Here is a 25,200-nt window from a genome sequence, read left to right as displayed (position 1 = left end):
CCAAGGCCAGCACATGACCAGTGGCCAGAGGCTTCCAAAACAGGCAGAGCAGGAAGAAAAGCCCCCAGGGAGGAGAGGCTCCGGACACCCCCAACACGAGGCCGACAAATCAGCAGCCTGGAACCAGGCGTCCAGGGCAGTGGGGGATTAAGCCAAATTCTCCTGCTGAAACCACTTAATCAGGAGCCTACAGAACATGCGGGAACTCAGCTGCAGTGTCCATGATGAAAGAATAAGTCATCTGAAAACAGAAATAAATTATTCATTCCCCGCAAATGAGCAGCCTCTGGGTTCCCACAGCAGCCGTCGTGCCACAAACATCCAAAAGGCTCGGCAAATCCTATTAGTGACACCACTTGGCCAGGCAGACACCGGATTCTGCCATCACCCATGCAGACAGCTCGCCGTGGTCTCCTCTACAGCTTCTCATTCTGCATCTGCAAGTGAAATCAGCCCAGCACATTGGATGAAAAAATCACAGCCCAGCCTGGCCTCCGAGAGAAGCAGCAAGTGTCCGCACCCAAGGAACTTGGATCACCAAGCCTCCCTGCCAGGGAAGCAAGCCTGGAGCAGGTGCTTGCTAGAATGCAGATTCCTGGGCCCTGTCCCACACAACCTCCAGGGGTTCAGCCCTGGACACAGCATTCCCGACAAGTGACCGGGAGCTGAAGCCACCAGTAGGAAGCACTGGGGTCCTGGAGTCCCCCAGGGGTGTAAGCACGGCAGGCCGGCCTCACGCCACTGGGCGGCCTTAGGTCAGATTCTCAGCAAGGACCACCGCACAGCCACTCACGCACATGCGCACTCAGCGGAGGCCACTCACGGTGGGGTCTTCCTGTCACCTCTTTTTTTTTTTTTGAGATGGAGTCTTGCTCTATCGCCAGGCTGGCGTGATCTCGGCTCACTGCAACCTTCACCTCCTGGGTTCAAGTGATTCTCCTGCTTCAACCTCCCAAGTAGCAGGGATTACAGGCGTGTGCCATCATGCCCAGCTAATTTTTGTATTTTTAGTAGAGACGGGGGTTTCACCATGTTGGCCAGGATGGTCTCGATCTCTTGACCTTGTGATCCACCCACCTCGGCCTCCCAAAGTGTTGGGATTACAGGCATGAGCCACCGCGCTCGGCCTGTCGCCTCTATCTTTATTTTCACATCTTTGATTTCAGTCTGCTCAGCTCACTTCACAATCAGAAAGAGAAGCCTTGAGGCTTTCTTTAAAAATGCCAGCCCCGGCTGCCACTGCACTGTTTGCTCTGCCTAGAACACTCCCTAACTCACCAGTGAACTGCTCTTCCTTCAGACCCCAGCTCAGGGTCCCTCCCTAGGGAAGCCCCTGAAACTCCCAGCCGCTGGCTTTTATAGCACTGAGCACCTCCCCTTCATCCCACTCTGCCACTGAGATTCCACTTTTCTGGGATTTGCAGATTAGCATCCATAGCCCCATGGGGGAGGGGGCCTTGCCTCAGTGCCCAGCACAGCACCTTGCACAAAGCAAGCATGGCAGTTTGTGGAGGGCAGTAGTGAGTGTGAGTGAGGGGACACCACAGATGGTAACCTGGGCTCTCCTCTCTCCCCAGGGTGGGTGCCCAAAACCCTTCCCTGCGGACACTCATCCCACGGGGATGTTGGGGGGGTGGTTCTCTCCCTCCACTCCTCTCCTCCCACAAGGGGTATTTTGCAAGAACCCTACTGGCAGCCCCATCCACTCCTAGTGAGGGGAGCAGCTCATCTGATATGACTGAAGAAAGAAATGAACTTCCTGCCAGGCTGCCACTTCCCTCACCTCGTCCCCACTCTGAGGGCGGAGGTCTGGGGTTGTTCTCTTGTCTGCCTAGGATGGGGAAGTTTATTTTAAAGGGTGGAGCAAGTATTAGGATGCTGATTCTTGCCATGGAGCAAGTTTACAAATCCAGAGCCACCAGCAAAAGGTGTGTGTGTGTGTGTGTGTGTGTGTGTGTGTGTGTGTGTGTGTGTGTACGCGATGTGTATGCATGTGTAATTATATGTGTACACATATAATTTGGTGACTTCAACCTGAGTGATTTTCCTGGGGACATTTGGCAATGTCTGGAGACATTTTTGGTTATTGCAACTGGGGAGTTGAGGGGACATGCTTACTAGCATCTTACGGGTAGGGCCAAGGATACTGCTAAACACCCCACAATGCACAGGACAGCCCCCGCTTCCCCGCACACACCAAAGAATTATGCTGCTCCAAATGTCAACAGTGCTGAGGTGAGGAGACTCGACAAATATATTCCCCTATTGGTCACCTCTTAGATTTACCTTTTTTTTCTTTTTCTTTTTCTTTTTTTGAGAAAGGGTCTCACTCAGGGCTGGGTGGCTCACACTTGTAATCCCAGCACTTTGGCAGGCCGAAGTGGGCAGATCACTTGAGACCAGGAGTTTGAGACCAGTCTGGCCAACATAGTGAAACCCACTCTCTACTAAAAATACAAAAATTAGCTGGGTGTAGTGGCGGGTGCCTGTAATCCCACCTATTTGGCAGGCTGAGGCACGAGAATTGCTTGAACTTGGCACTCCACCCTGGGTGACAGAGCAAGATGCAGTCTGAAAAAAAAGGGGGGTGGGTCTCACTCTGTCACCCAGGCTGGAGCACAGTGGCATGATCTTGGCTCACTGCAGCCTCAACCTCCTGGGCTCAAGTGATCCTCCTACCTCAGCACCCTGAGTAGCTGGGACCACAGGCACACGACACCACGCCAGGCTAATTTTGTTTACTTTTTGTAGAGAGGAGGTCTTCCTATGTTGCCCAGGCTGGTCTGGACTCCTGGGCTCAAGCGATCCTCCTGCCTCAGCTTCCCAAAGTGCTGGGATGACAGGCATGAGCTGCCGTGCCCGGCCAGATTCACCTTTTGACTAGTTGCAGACTCTAATGGTAAGGGGTGTGCGGATTAAACCACGCCTCATTCCCAGAGGAGGAGCCAAAGGTGCTGCAGGGTGTCCCGCACACCACTGCCCTGGAAAGTGGTGCACAAGTGAGCCGCCACTCCCCTCCTGTTCTTAAACAGGAAGGAGCTCGAGGAAACGCAGCTTCGAGTGCTCAGGAAAAGGGCTGAGTGCCCTGTGGTGTGGCTGGGCAGAAACAGGAAGGTGTGCAGCCTTCATGGCTGGTTTGCTGTGGAGAACACACTCCCACACTCCGCAGCTGCAGCCGGGCACAGGAGGTCCTCACTGGGTCCCACACGGGAGCAGGGAGGGGGTGGTGTATGCGGCTTCTCATCCAGAACTGCATGGAGGTGTTTGGTTCCTGCCTCTACTCTAGCTGACTTGCTTGGGATGGGCGGCCCTCCACACAGTGCTTTGCAAGTGGCCATTTCCCTTTTTTTTTTAATTAATGAACTTTATTTTTTAGAGCTGTTTAGTTCACAGCAAAATCAGGTGGAAAGCACAGAGTTCTCTACATACCTCCTGCCCTCCCTACTACCAGGGTGGCTGTTCGTTACCACCGATGAACCCGCCTTGCCTCTTCACATGTCATTATCACCCAAGTCCGTAGGTTACATTAGGACTCACTGCTGGTGCTGTATATTCTGTGGGTTTTGACAACCGTGCAATGACATGGCCCTACCACTACGGTATCACACAGAGCAGTTTCACTGCCTTAAAAATGCCCTGTGCTCTGCCTGCTCATCCCTCCCTCCCTCCTAACCCCTAGGAACCACTGATCTTTTTATTATCTCCATAGCTTTGCCTTTCCTAGGATATCAGAGAGCTGCAATCCTCCATCGGCATAGCCTTTTCACATTGGCCTCTCCCACCTACTTATATGCAGATGAGTTCCCTCATGTCTTTTCATGGCTTGCTAGCTCATTTCTTCTTAGTGCTGTGGAATAATATTCCATTGTCTGGATGCACCATAGCTAATTTATCCATTCACCCGCTGAAGGACACCTTCGCTGCCTCCGAGTTCCGGCTGTTATGAATAATTGTGAATAAAGCCACTGTAAACACCCATGTGCAGGTTTTTGTGTGGACATAAGTTTTTTTAACTCCTCTGGGTAAATATCAGGAGCATGATTGTTGGATCACAGGGTAAAAGTGTGTTTAGCTTTCTAAGGATCTGTCAAACTGTCTTCCAAGGTGGCTGTACTGTTTTGCATTCCCACCAGCAGTAAGTGACGGTTCCTGCGGCTTCATATCTTCCCTCGCATTTGGTGCTGAGTGTCCTGGATTTGGGCCATTCTCATCGGTGTTTGCTTTGATTTACAATTCCCTGACAGCCATTTGTTTTAAAGCCATATTACTTTAAGATCACACAGGACCAATCTTTACTGTGAACCAAAGTCTCAAAATGTCCCATCAGGGATCCCAAATGACATTATGTTCTGGTGACACAGAGCACCACCTGGGCAGGAGGTGATATAAAGGGAGGATACCCCAAGTTGCCCAGAAGACAGGCCGACAAACACTGTCCCTGTAGTCCTGCCTGATGTGACAACGCCCAGTCTACACTGGGACATGAACTTCTCCACGCAGTGCGCATTACAGTCCAGAAGGAGCGTCACATCCACTTTGTCACTTAATGCCTGGAAACCCATACCTGAGGCAGGAGGAGACTTGCTGGAGCCACACAGTGGGAAGGGAGAGTCAAGGTCCCTGCGTGGAACTTCGGCTGGGGCCCAGCAGACCCACGTCTCTATTGTTCAAAGCACAACATGACATCCTTGCGGAATCCTTTAAGGAGCTCAGATACCTCCTTGCTTAGACTAAGGGCCTACCAGTATTTCACAGATACATGCATCTCCCGGGTGGTGCCCACCTCAGGGGCACCTGCACACCTCAGACCGGACCATCAGGCATCCTGGGGCCCCACTCTGCTCACCAGTCCCCAAGAGAACTCGGGGGCTGCCTCTGTCCTGCACAAGCAGTGATCAGAGGACCCAGGCCATCAAGATCCCCAGCGGTTCCCACACTCGAACTTTCTTATCAGGGTGGTGGGCTGGTCTTCACGCTGGAATAGAAGTCTCATTTAGGCACTCTTTCACTCATTCAAAACATTCGTAACTGGACTCCTACTATGTGCCAGGCACCATCCTAAGATGCAGCAGAGAACAAGAGTGATTCCTGTTTTCAAGGAACCCACAGTGTGGTAAGTGCCCAGGAGATTTCGCAGCCAATGTTATGTGCCATAGGTGAGCGAGTGCAAGATGCCAGGGGAGTCTGCAGAAGGGCCTCCAGCCCCACCTGGAATCTGGGAAGGCTTCCCAGAGTAGGTGACATCCAAACAGAGACTTGAAGAGTGAATAATAGTCACGCAGAGAGAGAGAAAATGGGGAGGGGTGGGTTGTAGGGAGCAACCCTGCTAGGGACTTTACAAGAAGCTCCTACACCCAGACAGGAGTAGCTCAGCCCTGCAGGAAGGTGGCCCTCTGTGGACACACCATGGAGGCCAGTGGGTGGTGGCAGTCAGCACCCCCCAGCTTTCTAGGCCTGAATGGATCACAGCTGGGGAGGCCTTTGGCCCAGAGCCAGAAGGGTTGTCCCAGCAGACTGGTCTGCCTGGAAAAATCCCAGTTCAACAACACAAGCAGCACACATCTACCCACACCCCTGCCCCAGCAGACCCGACATAAATAGTCCCCAGATCTCATGGGCCCCGGCGTGCCCACCAAGATGGGGGCTGAGCCCAGGGGACATACATGTGGCTTATTTGCCAACCTGCCCACACACTTCCTCACTACCCCAGAGCACAGAAGCTGCTGTCTCCAGACCAAGCAAACCTTGCACACTTCTGACTGAGAGCTGGATTTGTTTTTCTTAATTGCAAATCTACTGTGGCCAAGGGAAAAGCCACCCAACAATTGCACAACACGCTCAGTCTGCAGCTCTGAGACGCAGGTACTCATGCAATTAAATCTGTGCAGAGCTTTTCTGAAGTGGTTCTAATTCCTGCCTGGACCTCCAGGTGGACTCGGGTCAGGGAGTCCACCTTCCCTAACAACAGGCCATGCCTGATTTGGGGGAGCTTTGTCCAAGGTACCCATGGTTGGGCCACATCTGATTCCAGTTGAGGGGGACTGCAGTACAGCCAGCACGGACAGACTAAGAAAGAGCCACTGGTTCTGAGTGTGCGCTCAAGCCTCTCCAATCTTATTTTCTCCCAGACCTATACTCTCATGACTGGACGACTCTATACTTAAACCACAGTGCAAAGCCTGCCTTTAACCCTGTGAAATTTTATCTTGTTTTCAGCTCATCTTTTCAAGCGACCAGAGCCTCTGGAATTTAATAGCATTACAGTTTTGCACCCTTAGCCAACCTGATGTACATGCCAGGGCTTATAAAGCGGATGGTGGAATTGCTGGCATGGTTAAGGCAAAGCCTATTGAGAGACATCCAGTGGTCATGGTCATCCCATCACTCAAGGCCTTGGAGGCCAGGCTATCGGACCGTCTGCGCAGCCATCTAACTGTACCACTGCTCAGCTCCCATTGCAGAAGGGTCAGCCATGGCCATAGCTCCTGCCCATAGCCCAGCCCAGCCCACCAAGAAAAGGAGCCAGGCCTGTCCACTCCCACGTCCATCCACCCTCAGGGGCCCCATGGGCCACATCCATGGGGTGTCACAAACACTTTCCCTCCAAAGTAACTTCCACAAGCAACACCTCGCTCATCCTCACAGTTTTTCTGGGAAACCAGTCGTGAGGGATATTTACAAGCAGAAAGAGCGAGGCACAGGTTTTTCGAAAGCTGCAAGGCTGGACTTCAAATATAGTCTTCGGAATCACACACTGGCCCAGGTGGACACATTTTTATATTTTTAGTAGAGATGGGGTTTCACCATGTTGGCCAGGCTGGTCTCGAACTCCTGACCTCAGGTGACCTGCCTGTCTTGGCCTCACGAAGTGCTGGGATTACAGGTTTGAGCCACCGCACCCGACCACAAATATTTTCAATGATACAGGAAATGAATGATATGGTCTTAAGTGGAAAGAAAAAGCGGGGCCTGAAACAAATACATAGCATGACTCAATTACAGCATGAGTCTGTCCGCCTCCCTGTAAATGAATACTGACCAGAAGAAATGGACCCATATGTCTGCTGTGATGATCTCTGAATTGTAGGATTATGCATTATAATTGTTTCTGTATTTTCCACATTTTCTACCATGAGGATTTAACATCTATAACCAGCTCAGGTGCCCAGCAAACAGCAGCCTCTCTCCAGTTCCTCCCTGTGGTCATGGACTGAACGGCTGTGCCCTCTCCGCAAATGTGTACACAGACGCTCTAACCCCGAGGGCGATGGCGGTAGGGGGTGGGGCCTTTAAAAAGTAATTAGGTTGCAGTGAGGTTAGGAGAGTGAGGCCCCCATGATGGTATTAGTGTCCTTGTAAGAAGAGGAAGAGACTAGAGTTTGCTGTCATTCCACAGGAGGACACAGAGAAAAAAGCCACCTGCAAAGCAGGAAGAGCCCTCCCCAGAACCTGACAATGCGGACGCCCTGATCTAGACCTCCCGCCTCCAGAGCTGAGTATGTGTCTGCGTTTAGGCGGCCCGGTCCATGGAGCTTTGTTATGGCAGCAGGTGAGGGCTGAGGCAAGCACCCTCCTTTATCGGGACAGGAAGTAAAACTAACAGCTGCAACCAAATCTCTCTGGCCCCACACAAGCCTTGGAAATACTAACTGTGTGTGCAAACGAGTCCCACACCTCCCTTCAAAGCAGTCAAAAAAAAAAAAAAAAAAAAACCCAAAGCATGAAACCACCTTTCTCTACTTTTTCTTGGGCAAGGTAGCTGCAGAGTCCTGACTCTGGAAGATGGCAGAGAATTAAGATGCTGGCACCATCCTTAGGGTCCTGCCATGTCCTAAACCCCATCAAGAACCTTAAACCCAGACAAGTTACCCCGGAAGAGCCAGCGTCATCCCATCCTCCAATGTCCAGCCTGTCTTGAGGTCACAGGACTAGAAATTACCACCTTGGTCAATTAAGGCCTTCAGTCCAAAGTCAAAATGCCTCCCCACCTCACCCGTGCCCTCAACCAGCATCTTCACCACCTCCAGCCCTCCTTCCTTGCACTCCCTGAAATGCCCTCCCTGTGCCTGCCCCGTCCCCTTGGTGGCTTGCCGCCCTTGAATACCCTCCCCCATGCCTGGCCCCCCTCGGTGGCTCACCACCCTGGGGATGGGGATTCTGGATGTCCCTTTATGTTTCTGTGTTCACTGTTCACACTGAATTCAGTTCCTCAACAGAACACCCTCATAACCTTTTGTATCTCGGTGCCTGGCCAGGGTCTGCCCTCAGAGTGGATGCTCAGCCAGGGCTGCTCAGGAGGTGCCAGTGTGGGGAGGTGGGCAGGACACGGGAGCCGGGGGAGAAGGGGGCTGCCGAGAGACGGCAGGGGGCTTCAGAGGTGGCAGGGGCCCTGCCCACAGAGGGTGGAAGAGTGTGTGCAGGCAGACAGCGCATGAAAGGACAGGGATGGGGGTGTGGTCGTGACACTCAGATGGCAGCAGGTGGACACAGCAGGTGCCCGCGGCGAGTGAGAATTGTTGACCGCACTGGTGTCCACAGAGCTGAGAAGCCAGCAGAATGCCAGTTTACATTCGCAAGCACTGTCCAGACACCTTTCCAGGTAAAGCGCTGCTGGTGGGAAGCAATGGAAAGGTGCAGTCTGGGGCCTGGCTCGGGGGCAAGGGTGCATTTGCTGCGGCTCCACTCAGCCGCCTTCCACCTGCCATTCGGGGCAGCGCGGCCTGCGTGGCAGCCTCCTCACACCTCTCAACAGCGCTTTCTAGAAGGATGCAGCCTCAGTACTGAACAGCAGGATGTTCGTTAAAGAAGTTACGGTGCACACCCAGGAACAGAGTACTGCCTTCAAATTTGGGCCACAAGGGATGATTTTAATAACACAGGACAACATATCTGATTAATTATTATGTTAAGCAGGTTACAATACAGTATGTAAAAATATTCTGTTTATGGCAAACTTAAATAAAATATGCATTTTGTGACAGTCAAGAGATGTAAAGGCTGGGCGCAGTGGCTCACACCTGTAATCCCAGCACTTTGGGAGGCCAAGGCAGGCAGATCACTTGAGATCAGGAGTTCAAGACCAGCCTGGCTAACATGGTAAAGCCCCATCTCTACTAAAAATACAAAAATTAACCAGATGTGGTGATGCATGCCTGTAATCCCAGCTACTTGGGAGGCTGAGGTGGGAGGATTGCTTGAACACAGGAGGTGGAAGTTGCAGTGAGCCGAGATTGTGCCACTGCACTGCAGCTTGGGTGAGTGAGACCCGATCTCAAAAAAAAAAGGGATTTTTTTTTTTTTGTAAAGTCAAGTTTATCAAGGTATACTTTACACACAGTTAAGTTCATCCTTTGTAGGTGTACAGGTCACTAAGTTTTGACAAATGTGTAACCACCAACATAACAATTTCAGCACAAGACTGAAATCTTTTAAAATTATGTTAATAAATGGCTATGGCTAATGTGTTAGTCTGTTTGCATTATTACAAAGGAATACCTGAGACTGGGGAATTTATAAAGAAAAGCGTCTTAATTGGCTCACAGTTCTGCAGCCTGTACAGGAAGTGTGGTGCCAGCATCTGCTTCTGGTGGAGCTTACGATCATGGTGGGAGGCGACGGGGAGCCAACGTGTCACATGGCAAGAGCGGGAACAAAAGAATATGGAGGTGACACACTCTTTTAATCGACCAAATTGCTCACTCATCACCAAGGGGATGGCCCAAGCCATTCATTAGGGATCTGACCCTGATGCAGTCACCTCCCACCAGGCCCCTCCTGCAACGCTGGGGATCACATTTCAACATGGACTTGGAGGGGACACGCATCCAAACCACATCAGCTAATATAATTATGTATTGTCTCCGCAGCTACTCTCTTGGATTATTTCATTAATTTAAGAGTTTGTCAATCAATTCCTTCGGGCAGTGAGGGAGCCAGCACCTGCTGAGTGCCTGCCACGCGTAAGGGGCTGTCACGGGGCTGCGTTTGGTTTCACTTCTTCCTTCGACTCTCAGAGAAAGGTATGAACCCTGTCGCTGTTGTACAGTGAGGGAGCTAAAGTCTGGAAGGTAAGCACCCTGTCCCAGGCCACACAGCTGCTAATAGGATGATCCGGGCTCAAATCGATGTCAATTCTGACTTCAGAGTTTATGTTAGTTATCCCAACATGCCACACTGCAAACAACATCACTGTAATTTGTGTTCTTGGCTAACCACTTTTCTTCAAGCTTCCTAAAGGACATGAAATGGGAGTGGTGGTCGTACCTGTGCCCCCTGGCCCCCCTCCCCCATGGCTCTGATGCACAGGGAGCTGTTGCTCCACAGCTGAGGGCCCCAGGAAAGCCCCGAGTCCCGGGAGGGGCCCCTGAGTGTCCAGGTGGGAGGGGCTCCCTCGTCAGCCCTGTTCTGCCTGGTGAATTCTAGGGAAGAACAAAGTGTTGCTAAGTGGAAAAAACAAAAACAGGTTGTAAAACAGTAGATAAGGAATGATCTCACTTACAGAATTATATCTATAGGAATATGCATCCAGCCAGGGCCTGCTGGGGCAGGGCACACTGTACTCCAAGATGTTACCTCTCCCGACGGGACTGTGGGTGGAAATGCTTTCCTCCCCTTCCCCACCTCTTTTCTCTTCTGTGACTTTCTGGTATTTCTTCCCTAAAGACAGCTGACTATGGGAGAGGTCTTCAGCTCCCCTCCAGGCTCCCAGCTCCCTGCTAAGGCCTACTCCTCTGCGGCTGGCCCAAGGAATTCTTCCATGACATGGCCCCCCACCCATCTCTTCCTCCTTCTGTCCAGTCAGTATTTTAAGGCACCTATTCTCCGGGTGAATAAGGACAAGGGGTCCAGCCCCAGGGAGTTCAGCACACGTCAACAGCCAACATCAGCCAACAACAATCAACAAAAAAGATAAGATTACAGGCAGGGCCTCAGCTGAAAGGCAGTGATTAGGGCACCTCCTCTACGCCGCGGGGTGGAACTGCCTCCTCCACTCTGAGAACCCCATGCTGGTGCCCAGCTCAATCCCAGGCCCTTTCTGAGAAGCCTTCTCAGAACCACATGCTGTATTTGAATTAAATACACCCGTGTCTGGCTCCCTGCATTTCTGGAGGGCAAGGTCTGGCTCCACTGCACCTCTTGCCCTGTCCCCTGCATGGGCCCTGCGGACAGGATGCCTCCCGCTGGACCGTCAGCTCCCTGAGGGCAGGCTCGGTCTCCTTGCATCCTGAAGAGGAACAGCTGTCGCTGTAATCCTTAAAGACCACAGCAAAAACAAGAATGGTCAACACAAAATCTTGTAACGCAGGTGCCAATACTGCAACAAAGCAACCAAAGGCAGAAGGCTGCACACCACACCACTGTGTGTGACTGTGTGAGAAGGCGACCATCAGTGATTTTTTTTTTTTGCCCTTTATTTTGCCAATTTTCTGATATGTTCTTACATAACTCTTATAATTAAAATAAGTGTTTTATGCAGCCTGTTGTCCCAGGGCTCTGGCGTTCTGCCCCACTGACCTTGAGGACTCAGCTGAGACTGGGGATTCGAGACTCAGGGGACTTAGGACGCCCTGAAGGAAGGAAGGAGCCTGCAGCGTCTGGAGCACTGCAGGCAGCAGAAGCCAGAGCCGCTGCCTGTGGGGAAGCAGGCGGGCCGGGCCAGGCCACCCGAGCTCCAGGGCCAGCCAGCCCTCTGAGACTAGGGGACAGAGGACTTGGCCAGGACGGACTTTCCCAGAGGCCCAAGGGATAAAAACAGACCTCCTGACCCAAATGCATCGTAAAGTCAACCCTGCAGGAGCCCCTGTGATGGCCAGGTTGTCTGGCCCAGAAGTTCCCAAGGGCCCTGAGTTCCAAAGATTTGACCTCGATAAGATCCTTGGGGCTAAAGTGGACAGGTCCCAGTGTGGGGGCTGAGCCTCCCACTGCATGAAGATGGCGTAAACCTCTGGGGGTGGTGCTGGTGGCCTGGGCCAGGCCACTATGGGGGGTTTGTCTGGTTCCAGAAGGCTGAGGACCAGGTGAGAGGGGGCAGCTGCTCGAGGCTGGACGGTGGAGGCTGAGGAACCCCAGCACCTCAAGAATAGAGAAGCCTTTCATCCTTGCCTTAGAATTCTGAAACATTAAAAAACAACAACAACAAAAAAACCCTCAGCCCAGGGGACATTGTGTCTGATATCATCTACCCTGAGATCCACTCAGCACCCAAACTTCAGTTTCTAGGAACATTTCTGTCACTCCTCACTTTCAATGACTTTAAATTTTAATTTTTCTATTACCGAGTCGGATGATCTGATGATGCCGATGCTTCCGGGCCTCTGTGACCCCCTCATGTCTCATTCATGGAGAAGGAGCATGTCATCAAGAACTGGGACCTGCTGGGGGCCCAGGCCCTGCCCCTCCCTCTGCTCCAAGCCTCAGTTTCCCCATCTGCCTCTCATCCCAAGCAAGGGATCTTACCACCTCCCTCGCCTCCGAGTCCCGCTGGCCCAAATGCTGGCCCAAAGCCACTCTCCTTCCCAGAGCATCCTCTCCCTCTTCTTGGCCCATGTAGTTACAGAAACCCAATTCATCCCTCCTGCTGCTCCAGGAAAACCCCGGCCCCGGGTCGCAGCTCTCAGGCTGCTGCTCTCACCCGCCCTGCACAGCCATGTGGCTGAGCCTCAGAACACCGCCCAGGGCTCAGGCCAGCTTGGAGGAGAGCCAGGCAGCGCCTGTGTGTGAGGCTTCCTCTCTGGGGTCCCTTTAGGGCTGATCCCTCCCTCTGGGGGTGGGAGGGGCTGAAGTCATGGAGCCCAGAAGAGGGGCTTTAGACGCAGGAGGGGGGCCTCAGTCCCGGGACCCAGAGCCTGGCCACCTTCTCCAGAACTGGCCACAGTTTTGGGGTCAGGGAGTCGGCTCCTTACACACCCACAGGCTCCAGATCCTGTCCTTGGGGCAGGGAACAGGAGCAGCTGTCACCGTCTCCACAGGTGACGCCCTTCTGAGGAGCAGCACAGGTGTGCTCTGGCCGTGGCTGACGGACAGCGATGGGACCCACGCCACCCTCCAGGCAGGCGGGGAGGAAGAGCTCTCCAGGCTGATGTCAGCTGTTTTGGGAAGGCTGTGGCTGCGTGTGGGGGCTTCAGGCCCCGGCTGTTGGGCTCTGCCTTGGTGACACCACTTGCCCCACTGTGTCACAGCCATACACTCGCCTGTCTGCCTCCCCGATCCAACTGGGAGGTCCTGCGGGGGGGATTATGCCTTACCCATCAATGTGTCCACTGTGTTGGACACAGTATCCGGGACATAATAGCTGCTTTGTAATTGACAGAAGGCATGGAGTGGGTGCTCCACACACTCCTATGACTCCAGTGGGGCCCCCTTGGGGCTTCCCCACCGACAACCCTCCTCCCCCACCTTAGCACAGCCCAGGGCACCACCCAGCTTCCTCGCCATGGTTCAGGACTTGGAGATGCGATTTTTCTGATCTTTAGCCCGGTTGAGGAATGACCAGAAATAAAGCAACACTAAAACCGGACCAGATGGTGAAAAGCGCTGGACTGATACATATTCACTGTGCACCCAACGTGTAAGCAACGTGTTTGGCTTTCAAATAAGACAAAGATGACCATTGTGTCTATTCCTTCATCTGCAAAAATAATCAGGGCAAACAAAAGAAAGGATGTGAAACCCCCTCTAAGAAGGAGAGAAACATCTGAGGCACTGGCGGGCCTGGAGGAGGTGGCTGGGCCCGCTGGCTTAAGGCTGCAGCACAGAGCCGAGCCCTGACCTGAAGCCAGTGAGCAGCAGAAAACCCCCCAGACAAAGCCAGACCTCCCCAAGGGCGCACGCCCCTCCCTATCCTCCATGGCATGCTGACCCCTGACAGTGAGATTCCCGGAGCATACCAGGCCCAGGGACCTTTCTGGGCAGGCCCAGGGCCAGCGCCTGGCTGACACTCAGGTGGCCTCCTCTAGGAGGTGAATGGGGAATCTTAGAGGGAGGAGGAGGAGTTTGGAATGGAAGGCAAGGGGAAGGCTGCCCTGGGAACAAAGGCAACAGTGTTGACTGGCGTCGAGGAGACAGACATGGTGTCTCCAAATCGTCCACTCTTCCCACTGACTGACCCCTCACTGCAACAGGACACAGGGCTCTGCAGGACCCCCAGGTCACAGCCAAGGCGGGGCCACACTGGGGGCTTCCTTCCCAGGTGGGGCTATCCAGTCAGAGACCACCCCCTCCACCCCACCTGCTGGGCCTGCACCTGGGGCCTCAAAGCCAGGTGAACAGGCAGATGATTTAGCAAAAGCTCTTCTTGGGGGAGAGCCAGAAAAGGGTAAAAGACAGGGGGCAGGTGTGGACACAAGCCTGGCTTGTCCACTCAGTTCTGGGGGCACAGTCACCTCTAAGGAGACAATGTATAGTCCCACTGGCATTCCCCTCCAACCCCGGTGGCCAGCCAGACCCACTAACCCAAACTGCAAATGACAGGGCCACTCAAACCACATGCCACCCCAAACCCGCCCTGTCTGGCCCCAGGGCTCCACCTCTGCTGCTCCAGGCCCTGGTAACACCCACCTGCCCACTGGCCTCCTCTGTTTGCTCTGTGCTGGGTCACTAGACCCTGCAGCCTGGAGGTGCCTCCTCTGTTTGCTGGCTCCAAGCCGGGTCACTGGACCCGCAGCCTGGAGGTGCCAGCTCTGCCTTGGATCCCACAGGTGAAGGGGGCTGCCCCGTTACACGTGCAATTCTGTGACAACCTTAGATGGGCCCCCTTAGCTTGGAGATGAGGAAACTGAGCCCCATGGGGATGAAGGACAGCCAAAACCTGGTGGAAAAGTTGGAATTTGAGCCCAAGTCCTCCCAGAGCACTGCTGCTGCCTGGGAGCCCCCAAGACCCCCAGGAGCAGGGCACCACATCTTTGGGATTTTCCAACAGCTGGTACACCTGTATGGGTGGCTCCAGAACACACCCCTGGCAGGCTCCTGTGCCCTGCAAAAGGCCAGTGCCAGCAGTGGCCCCATTATCTGAAGTCTGCCCTATGTGCCCTGGCATCATGGGGCAGCCTTGCCTGAGGGTCAGCTCACAGTCGCTGCTCAGTGCCCACATGTTGGACCCTGCTCTGGGGACCAGACAAAGCAGCTGGCCCTCGGCCAGCCCCTCCTCTGCTCCTTGGAGCCTCTTCCTACCTGCATCCAACTAAGTGTTCCCTGGAGAGCCAGCAGGATCTGCACATGAGGGTTTAGGGCTTGTATGGGTTGGAACAAAACAGGCCAGTGTCAAGCCAGCCTGGAAATCCTAACCCCAAAGTCTTCCCCCATTGCCAAGTCCCAAGCATGCACCTGCAGGCAGGCATGGGTGAGCACAGGCTGCTTCTCTGTGGCCCCGCAACATATACAGGTGTCCCACTTGCTCCGTGACTGATGGGAATTCGACTGGAAGAGGATAAAAGCAGAGGCGAATTGGGGAATGGGAAGGGAGCCACTACTGAAGGGAAGGAGAAATGCAGGAAGGAGAGTGGAAAGAGGGTGCGCAGATTAGCCAGGCATCCCCAATGGGCCCATACAAAGGAATGCGGAGACTCCACTTGGGCAGAAGGCCAAGGCCAAATACAGTATCTGTGTGCCTGCCACTCCTGAGGCCTAACCCAGCACATATCTTGAAGATAAGTGGGCCAGGTAGGCGCCTGCACATTGAGATAAGGGCTAAGTATAGAAGGAGAAAGTTGTTTTTTCCAAAACGTTAAGAAGCACATTTCAAGGAGTAAGGAGGTCTCAAGGACACACTGGGGGCAGCCTAATGAGGCCAGAGCCTTTTCCTTTTTCAAAATTACAGGCTGAACTTCTTAATGCATAACCAATTCAGGCCTGGTTGAATCTATGCCTCCTTTGAGCTCAATTTCAGCTTTCCCTAGTGGATCCAAACACAGCATATTCATTATTATTTGATTAATAAGGACCTGGTGACAGTTTCCAATGGACAAAGTTAGCTGGCTTAACCACCACCTCCTCCAAGAAGGCCTCAGGGATCCCCTCTCAGTTCTCTGCTACATTTAGGCTGCCCCTGAGTCCTATCAGAGCCCACCTCCCTCTGCCTGGAGCCCTTGCTGCTGTTGAACTTGCTCCCGCCTGGGACAGGTGCTCACGAATGCCGTCAAACGGGCCTGAGCTACGAGGCAGCCAGGAAGCCAGGGCTCCAGCCCCACCAAGTGTCAACATCCACCTTGATCGAGCCTCCCAGGCCTGCAAGTACTATGGACTCGGAGGCAGACATTCCTGTAGGGCCTCTAGATTCTGCAGATGCACAAGGCTGGGAAAAATCCTGAGAGAATTCCTCAAGGGCTGGAGGAAAATCCTAACTAGCCATGATGGCTGCGGAAGCCGTCACAACCCCTCACAAGGGATATGTGAGCCCTGAGGTCAACAAACTGTAAGAGGCAAGATGGGGGCACAGAAATCAGGCCACGGGCATTATGTGACTCACACGGCAGGACTCAGTGGCCCTCTGCTCCCCACACCACAGAGCTGGAGGGGAATCCTTGTGTTGCTGCAGCCACCCCGGCACAGGGTTTTCAGCCTGAGAGGGCTCGTTGATGTGATGGGCAGGTTCCAGCGCGGAGGTGGCCGGCCTGAGGCGACCATGAGTCCTCAGGCTTCCCCCAGTCACGGGGCAACGCCATCGGCTGCCGCCAGCTTGGGAGATGTGCTTTTGGGAAAATCAAGTCACCACGGCATTCCCCTGCTGTCTCTCCCCACTCGGTTTAGATGTTGGCGAAGAAAACGAAGCCAGTTACGGCAATGACTTCCAACAGATACAATCAAATAATCTATTCCTGGATTCCGCAAGTACTGAAATGTCGGTAATTCAATTCCTGAAATGCCATTTTGGAGCTGCTGGAGCAGGCTGCGGAGAAAGCTCGGTAAACACACACATCAGTTCAAGCCCAAACACACATCCACTGACCTTGAGCCCCGGTGCCCGGCGCTGTGCTGAGAGGCCGGCTCCCCAAGGGCGGCCACCACCAGACAGGGCCTGGGGAATGGGCGGTCCAGGAGGGAGGCAGCAGCGACAGCAAATAAATATTGACAACGCTGCAGGAGGCGTGCTGCTGGGAAAATGTGGACGAACTGCACTGGGCTCGAGGAAAGAGTACTCAGTGTGGCTGGGGGAGTCAGAAGGCTCCCAAAGCAGGCTTGACTTACTCCGTGATTAAAAAGGCCGGGGCTGGGAGCTGGGGGAACAGAGAGGTGGGAACCACTCTGCCCTCAAGGAGCTCTGGCCTAGTGAATGCAGACACACATATGCTGACACACACACACACACCTACACACACATATGCACACACACGCACAAACCTACACACACTGTGCACACCTACACGTGCATTTGTGCACACACAGGCACACCTACACACATATGCACACACAGGCACACACCTACACATGTGTATGGACACACACGGAAAGCCTTGGAACTGATGTCACCATGTGCACACACATCTACAATGCACATGTACACACATACACACCTACACACGTATATACACACATGCACACACCTACACATGCATATGGGCACACACGTACATACACACATGCAAGCACACAGGCACACAGTCCCAGGGCAGGCAGGGTAAGGGTCACATGAGGAATCCTGAACACCCCACACTGGGTGGGGATCCAGGGCCGGGGGGCGGGTGGCCCCAGCAGTAGAGGCTGCTCATCTCCAAAGCTCTGTCACCCTCCACTCCAGCACAGGGCTCACGCTGACATCAGCTCCAAGGCTTTCCATGGGAGTGTGGGTCATGGGACTGTGACATGGGACAAGGGCTTTTCTGGCACTTTCGACAAATTTTTGCTAGGAAGCCTAAAATTTACATCTTTGCTAAGAAGCATAAAATTTACATCTAAACCAACCCGTGGGACGACAGTGATTGTTGTTGCTATTATGATTTTGCTTTACATATTATTATACTTTCTGAAATGTATGAATTGGAGATTAAAATTTTAGTTGAGCCCAGGAGTTTAAGACCAGTCTGGGCAACATGGCAACATCCCATCTCTACAAAAAATTAGCCATGCGTGGTGGCACACATCTGCAGTCCCAGCTATTCAGTATGCTGAGTTAGGAGGATCACCTGAGCCTGGGAGTTTGAGGGTGCAGTGAGCTATGATCGAGCTTGCACTCTAGCCTGGGTGACAGAGCAAGACTCTGTCTCAAAAAACAACAACAACAACAACAAGAACAAAATCCCCCCTTAAAACAACACTACCATCCGCCTGTCATCTGTATATTAAATATCTAACTGTAAAAAGTCTCAGCCTGTTTTGAGAGACGAAGTTACCCTCAAGTCCCAAGCCAATGACAATAAACTGGAAAAGCAATGGGAAATCTCCAGACAGAACAATCTCCCTCGGACTCCCCAATATGTCTCAGGGGTCACACCCAGGTCCTCCACCGGATGCTCCTCCCGGTCTCTGTTGGGCCATCTGGAGGGTTTCAGATCAGCTGGGTGAGCAAGGGCAGGGCCGGCCTCACTGTGGGATCTCAGGCAGCCTCCTCGCCCAGCCAACGTCCTTGTCCTAACGCATCAAGGGACCTGGCATTCCCCACCCCAGGAAAATCCTGGGCCTACACAGCCCCCTCAAACAAGGTCACCGTATGAGACACACTCAGAGCTGCCCCCGGCCCCAGCACCCTTGGATCTAGCAGTGAGATAGTTGGTTCCTTCACCGTGCTGTGGTGGGAGGCCCAGAGGTGAAGGTGCAGAAAGCCTGTACCATAGAGCTCCTAGTGGAGAAGACGGGAGCGGAAGCGCACAGTGCAGGAAGCCCGGGGCTGGGGAGCCGGGGCAAGTGCCAGAGAAGGTCTCCAGACCAAGCTTGAGCTGCGGGGCGGGAGTCGGATCACGGCCAGCACTGTGAGCTTGGTATGGGTGAGTCTCCTGATGCCAGACAGATGTGCTCTTGGAACAGCTGTCTGTGAACCTCATCTGGGAGAACCAGATCTTTATTTAAAGCAAATTTAAGGGGCCGGGCGTGGTGGCTCACGCCTGTAATCTCAGCACTTTGGGAGGCCAAGGCAGGTGGATCACCTGAGGTCAGGAGTTTGAGACCAGCATGGCCAACACGGTGAAACCCCGTCTCTACCAAAAATTCAAAAATTAGCTGGGTGTGGTGGTGGGTGCCTGTAGTCCCAGATACTCAAGAGGCTGAGGCACAAGAATCCCTTGAACCCGGGAGGCAGAGGTTGCAGTGAGCCGAGATCGCACCACTGCACTCCAGCCTGGGCAACAGAGCGAGAACTGTCTCAAAAAAAAAAAAAATTAATGATAATAAAACAAAATAAAGCAAATTATGAGACTTGGCTCCTTAAGGGACCCAAGCACACACCCACTGACCTTGAGCCCTGGTGCCCGGTGCTGTGCTGAGACACCGGCTCTCCAAGGCCGGCCACCACCAGACTGGGCCCAGGGAATGGGCGGTCCAGGCGGGAGGCAGCGGCGACCGTGAATAAATATTGACAACGCTGCGGGAGGCGTGCTGCTGGGAAAACGTGGACGAACTGCACTGAGCTCGAGGAAAGAGTACTCTGTGTGTCTGCGGGAGTGAGCGCCTCCTCATGAGGCGTGCATCCCTGGTCTATATCACGTATAGCTGATCTCAATGGGAGGCTGAGGATGTGCGGTGTGGGCTCAGCACCCAGCAGGCGAGGCTCGCTCACAGAAAGGCAGCAAGAGGACCTCAACCCAGAATGCAGCAGGCCTGGGTCCAGTCCGGAGGACCATCCGCACCCCCTCACACACCCTCTTCTCCAAGCCTCATCCCTGAAGTGAACACAGAAAGGTCCACCCAGGTGGGTGTAGGGAGCCTGAAGGAGGGTGGGCGGGGACCACCAAGCACCTGTTAGCTGTTGCCACATCTTAGGCTTTGAAGCAGCTAAGGGGGAGGGAGGTGTGCGGTTGGGCATTGGGCGGGACATCCTAACCCCAGGGCTGAAAGGGAACCACCCAAGGTCAGGTGGGAAGAGAGACAATGGCTCCTGGCTGCAGCCTCCAAGAAAAGCCATCCATGGGAGACCCACTCGTCCCTCCGCAAGCCTTTGACCAGCTCTGCCTCCAACTCCTGCACAGACTCCAGGCTGTCTGTTCAAACAGCTGGCACCTCATCTGCCCATCTCCATGACACAAGGTGTATTTATTTCCAGAACATGCCCCAGAGGAGGGGCTCAGGCTCTTGCAATTACCGCCCCACCACCTGGAGGCAGGTGCACAGTGAGGGCACCCACTGGATGACCAAGATCCCAGCTGTCCTGGAATGCCACCCAATACCATCCAAGAGGAGCAAGGTCAGGGTCGGAGGCCTAGACATCACTAGGGGCCTCCATTTCTTCTTCTGAACATGAGGTGGCTAAGTTCAGAACTCAGGGCGGGGGGTGTGGACGCTCTCTCATGTAGGGGTGGAGATAGGGGTGCATGAATCCCTTCCACCAAGCACCTGGAACTCTGGGAGATTTCCAGGCTGGTGGCCAGAGGCATCAGGACACACATACCTGGTGGCACCTGGGTGGCATCACAGAGATGTACAAGCTCACACTGTAGAAGGCCCCACAGCGGACAGGGCTTGGGGAGGAGGGCTTGGTCCCCCTACCTCAGAGAGGGAGAAAAGGACATAAAAGAGGGGAGGGATGGCCAGGTGCAGTGACTCACACCTATAAACCCAGCACTCTGGGAAGCCAAGGCAGGAGGATTGTTTGAGCCCAGGAGTTCAAGACCAGCCTGGGCAACATGGCAAAACTCATCTCTACAAAATATACAAAAATTAGTCTGGTGTGGGGGCGCGTACCTGTAGTCCCAGCTACTTGGAAGGCTGAGGTGGGAGGATCACCTGAGCTGGGGGAGGTCGAGGCTTCAGTGAGCCATGATCGCACCACTGCACTCCAGCCTGGGTGACAGAGTGAAATACTGTTTCCAAATAAAAAAAAAAAAAGGAGGCGGGCCCTTAGGAAAGGAGGCAGTCAGGGCAGGGGAGGGCAGTTCCATGGAAACCATCCTGAGGGAAGCAGCGAGGAGTCTCCCCCGGGACTCACCCGATCGGCCTCCTTGTGCCCCACACAGCCTCCAGCCTCTGTCCCCCTGGCCATCACATTCCAGGTCACTGGCCTTGGGGCCCCTCCCTTCCCTGCCATCGGCAGTTGTTCCCAGGAGGGTGGGGGAAGGAGTAGGGGGGGCATCACCCTCACCTCTCAGTCCTCAGGGCTCTGGCCAGTCCTTACTGCTCAAGAAAACACACCTCAGCTTCCTGGAGGGACCCCCGGCTGCCAGGCAGAAGTGGGGGCTCTGGGCCCAGCTCCCACACTCGACCCCAGGCAGACACCCCCCTCTGGGTGCTCCCCGGGACCTTTGCCACCGGCGTGCTGGGAGCCTGTGCTCCCAGGCAGGGCAGGAGGACAAGGTCACTACCATCTCCAAGATCACTGCAAGCTCCTCCCAAACTGAGGCCTGGAGGCCCTAATATAACCCACTCCCAAGGTCCACCCCTCCTCCAGGTGGCCTGCCCCACCAAGCTGGGACCAGTGCCCTTCCCTCTGGGGTGTCCCACCCCAGCACCCAGCCAAGCACCCTGAATCACCAGGCACGATAAAGGCCTCCCTGAGCACCAGCTGAGTCGGCTCAGGGTACTAAACGCTTACCAGAAGGCAGGCCACCCCAACAGTGCCTAAAACAGAAGGGGCAAGATTGCCACTTAACAGACCAGAGAACCAAGGCTCAGAGATGGGAAATGACTCATCCAAGGTCACGCAGCCCACACGAGGACTGGAGATCCGAAACAAGCCTGGCTCCCTAGCCTTGCCGTGCCCAAACTGTGGCTGGCCTCAGAGCCACCTCCGGAGCTTGCTTGAAATGCAGATTCCCGGCCCCACCCTAAAGATTCGGCTTCAGCAGGTCTGGGATGACCCAGGAATCTCACTTTAGCTTGTGAGCTCCCCAGTGGTTCTGAAGGAGGAGGCTTCGGGTCACACACTTCCCAGAAATACAGCTACACCACATGACTCTCCAGACCTGAAACGCCACATGTAGAGGGTATAGGCAGGACTGTGTCAGAGGCATCCCAAAAGGTGCCTTCTGGAAGCTCCTACAAACAGCAAGAAAGCCTCAAGGTTCTTCAGTCGACCCAAGTCATCAGAGCAGCAGAAATGGGGGTGCTGGACAGTAAACCTCTGTCCAGCACCCCCAGCAGCTCCTGCCCACCTGTCACACCGTGGAGCTCCGGGAGTCAGAAATACTTTTCTTGCCATGGTGTGGCCGTGGCCTCAGAAGGGCTGCAGGGGAATCTCCCACCACTCTGCCCCCTAATGCATTTACAAAAAATAACAACCCTTCCATCTCAAGCCTACCTCAGGAAAAAAATCAGATACAGTATGGGTTAGAGTGAGAATGGGTTTTATTTTTTATTTATTTTTTGAGACAAGGTCTTGCTCTGTTGGCGAGGCTGGAATGCGGTGGTATGATCATGGTTCACTGCAGCCTCAACCTCCTAGGCTCAAGTAATCCTCCCACCTTGGCCTCCCAAAGCGCTGAGATTACAGGCGTTAGCCACCGAGAGAACCATCAAAGGTGCGCCTAGCTATGTGATTCTGGGAAAACCAGTTTCCCTCTCTGGGCCAGGGATTCCCCAATCTGACTGTCCTCTGAGGTCCCCCTCTGCTCAGGAATGGTCCAAACTCATCCTCTCTAACACAGGCCACAGCTGTGTTAAAGCCACCATTCAACCCAATCTCATGACTCAGCGCTCCTACCTGATGCAGGTGCTTCTGGCTGCCCTCCTCAGCGTCTGGGCTGGGGAAGGTGCCAGGAGAGCCCCTCTATGAACAGACTCGCATTTGGGATGGCCTCAGGGCTACCCTCCCTTCTCTCCCAAAGCAGCAGAAATGGGATCCCGATCTGCAGATAAGCAGCCTGGGGCTGATATGTCCCTGGTGAGGCTGCCAAGTGGCAGAACGTTACAACAGAACACCGTGGAGGCCTCCCCACCGCCCAGCTCACCTTTCCTTTCCTGAAGGAACAAAGCAGACATGTTCCTTCCCTGTCCTCTCTTCCTCTTGCTCAGCCCAGGCCCCTGCATTCTGGGGGGGTCTATCCACAGGAGTAGGACATGGAGGAGCTCAGGCTGGCCTCTCTGGAGCCAGGACTCAGGCATTCGAGGCTCTGCTTGCTGTCACGTGGCCCTCCCTGGACTGTTGTCCCCCACGCTCCTACCCCCGCCCCCCAGGCTGCCACTCCAGGACTGAGTGCCAACAGCTCATTCTCGACACCTGGGTTCCGAAGCTCCATTTGCCTCCATGAGGCTGGTACACAGCAAATGCTCAATAGACTTGCTGGCAGAGCAAACCGGATGCAATGGCAGCAGAGTCAAGTGAACCAGCTCCACAGCCCTGCCCGTCACTTACTAGCTATGTGATCTTGGGCACATGACTTAACCTCTCTGAGCCTCAGTTTCCTCATTTTAAAAGAGAGATGAGAATCCCAATTCATAAGATTATTGTAAGAATTAAATTAGCTAATGTCAACCATGCATGGTAGGTCACGCCTGTAATCCCAGCACTTTGGGAGGCCGAGGCAGGTGGATCACTTGAGGTCACGAGTTTGAGGCCAACATGATGAAACACCACCTCTATTAAAAATACAAAAATTAGGCAGGCATGGTGGCGGGCGCCTATAATCCCAGTTACTTGGGAGGCTGAAGCAGGAAAATCGCTTGAACCTGGGAGGCAGAAGTTGCAGTGAGCCAAGATCATGCCACTGCACTCCAGCCTGGTTGACAGAGTGAGACCCTATCTCAAAAAAAGAAAACAAAATTAAGAAGTTAGCTAATGTACATGAAAGCATCTGGCAAGCTTTCGAGAACTATGGAAACGTTATTTATGTGATTATCAAAAGATAACGGTTGCCTTATGAGAAATCCTAGCCCTCTAATGTATTAGGGTAATACTGATAACATAAGAAGGGCTTTCACACATATGTACATGGCTGAGGAAATCAGTTTAAAAGAATTAATGAATCATCCACCTCAAGTCCCTAAATCTGACTGGTTTCACAAGAACAATGAGAAGATAAGTCCTCAGCTAGACAGCTGGGATCTGTCAGGACCCTCCGCTGGCATTTTTCCCTTCCAATAATTTGAAGACAATTAGTGCAACTGATTAAAATTCCAGAGACAGAGCAAAACAAAGCATGACTTATCTGTGCACTCTCCTCATTAGACGACGAGGCCAAAGTGGAACCAGCCTGCTCTCTCTCTCTCTCTCTCTGTCTCTCTGGGACCCACCCATCCCCTCCCACCCCTCTACAACCATTGCCTGGGCTCTCCCCACAAGCCCGACCACCCACCCAGGAGCCCACGGACTCACCTGGAAAACCACACTGGCCACTGTCCAGCACTGGGGAAGCCAGACACGCCGGGCTTTCCAGGGCAGTCTCACCTGTCTCATCTAGTATGACAGAAAAGGAGTCCCCCGGCCAACAGGCTCAGGACCATGTCCGGCTATGTCATTCCCACGGATCCCAGCCCACAGCAAATGCAAGGCACACGCCAAACACCCAGGAGGAGACAGTGGAGAGAATACTGCTGGACAGGCAAACAAAAGCATATTCAGAACGTCCAAAGGCACGTGGTGAGGAGAGAGACAGAAAGCGGGGGAGGACGGAGCAAGCAGGCCAGATAGGAGGGAGAGGAGAGAAAAGAGAGGAGAGGAGAGTCCCAGATTAACTATGCTAGAATGGCTACAGGGCCCAGGCCTCACCAGGAAAATGGCTGGTTACCCGTCACAGGAGATTTGTTTTCCAAAGGAATGTGTGATGATTCAGTTAGGGCCGGGCGGCATGGTGGTTCACGCCAGCACTTTGGGAGGCCCAGGTGGGCGGATCACCCGAGGTCAGGAGTTGCAGACCAGCCTGGCCGGAATGGTGAAATCCTGTCTCTACTAAAAATACAAAAATTTTGCCAGGTGTGGTGGCGGGTGCCTGGAATCCCAGCTACTGGGGAGGCTGAGGCAGGAGACTCGCTTGAACCCGGAAGGCGGAGGTTACAGTGAACAGAGATCACGTCTCTGCACTCCAGCCTGGGTGACAGAGCAAGATTCCATCTCAAAAAAAAAAAAAAAAAAGATTCAGTTAACGTCCACCCAGCAGGTGGAGGTTCTGTTCTGTTTCTGTTTTCCGT

General features: G+C 53.7%; 1 protein-coding gene across 5 annotated transcripts in view; it reads right to left on the bottom strand.

Annotated features, from left to right (window-relative positions):
* The window catches only part of HPCAL1 (hippocalcin like 1), a 123,831-nt gene that overhangs the window by 41,816 nt on the left and 56,815 nt on the right, over nt 1–25,200 (bottom strand). The window contains exon 1 of one of the 5 annotated variants that reach the window (XM_003272734.2): nt 16,943–17,103. The exons of 3 other annotated variants lie outside the window; for them this stretch is intronic. The gene's annotated coding sequence lies outside the window, so the exon portion shown is untranslated. One more of the 5 variants, XM_003272732.3, reaches the window with a different exon arrangement.

Source organism: Nomascus leucogenys, chromosome 19, assembly GCF_006542625.1.
Source record: "Nomascus leucogenys isolate Asia chromosome 19, Asia_NLE_v1, whole genome shotgun sequence".
NCBI classification, from domain to species: domain Eukaryota; kingdom Metazoa; phylum Chordata; class Mammalia; order Primates; family Hylobatidae; genus Nomascus; species Nomascus leucogenys.
The sequence above is the reverse complement of the archived record's forward strand: the minus strand, read 5'-3'. Positions and strand labels throughout refer to the sequence as shown.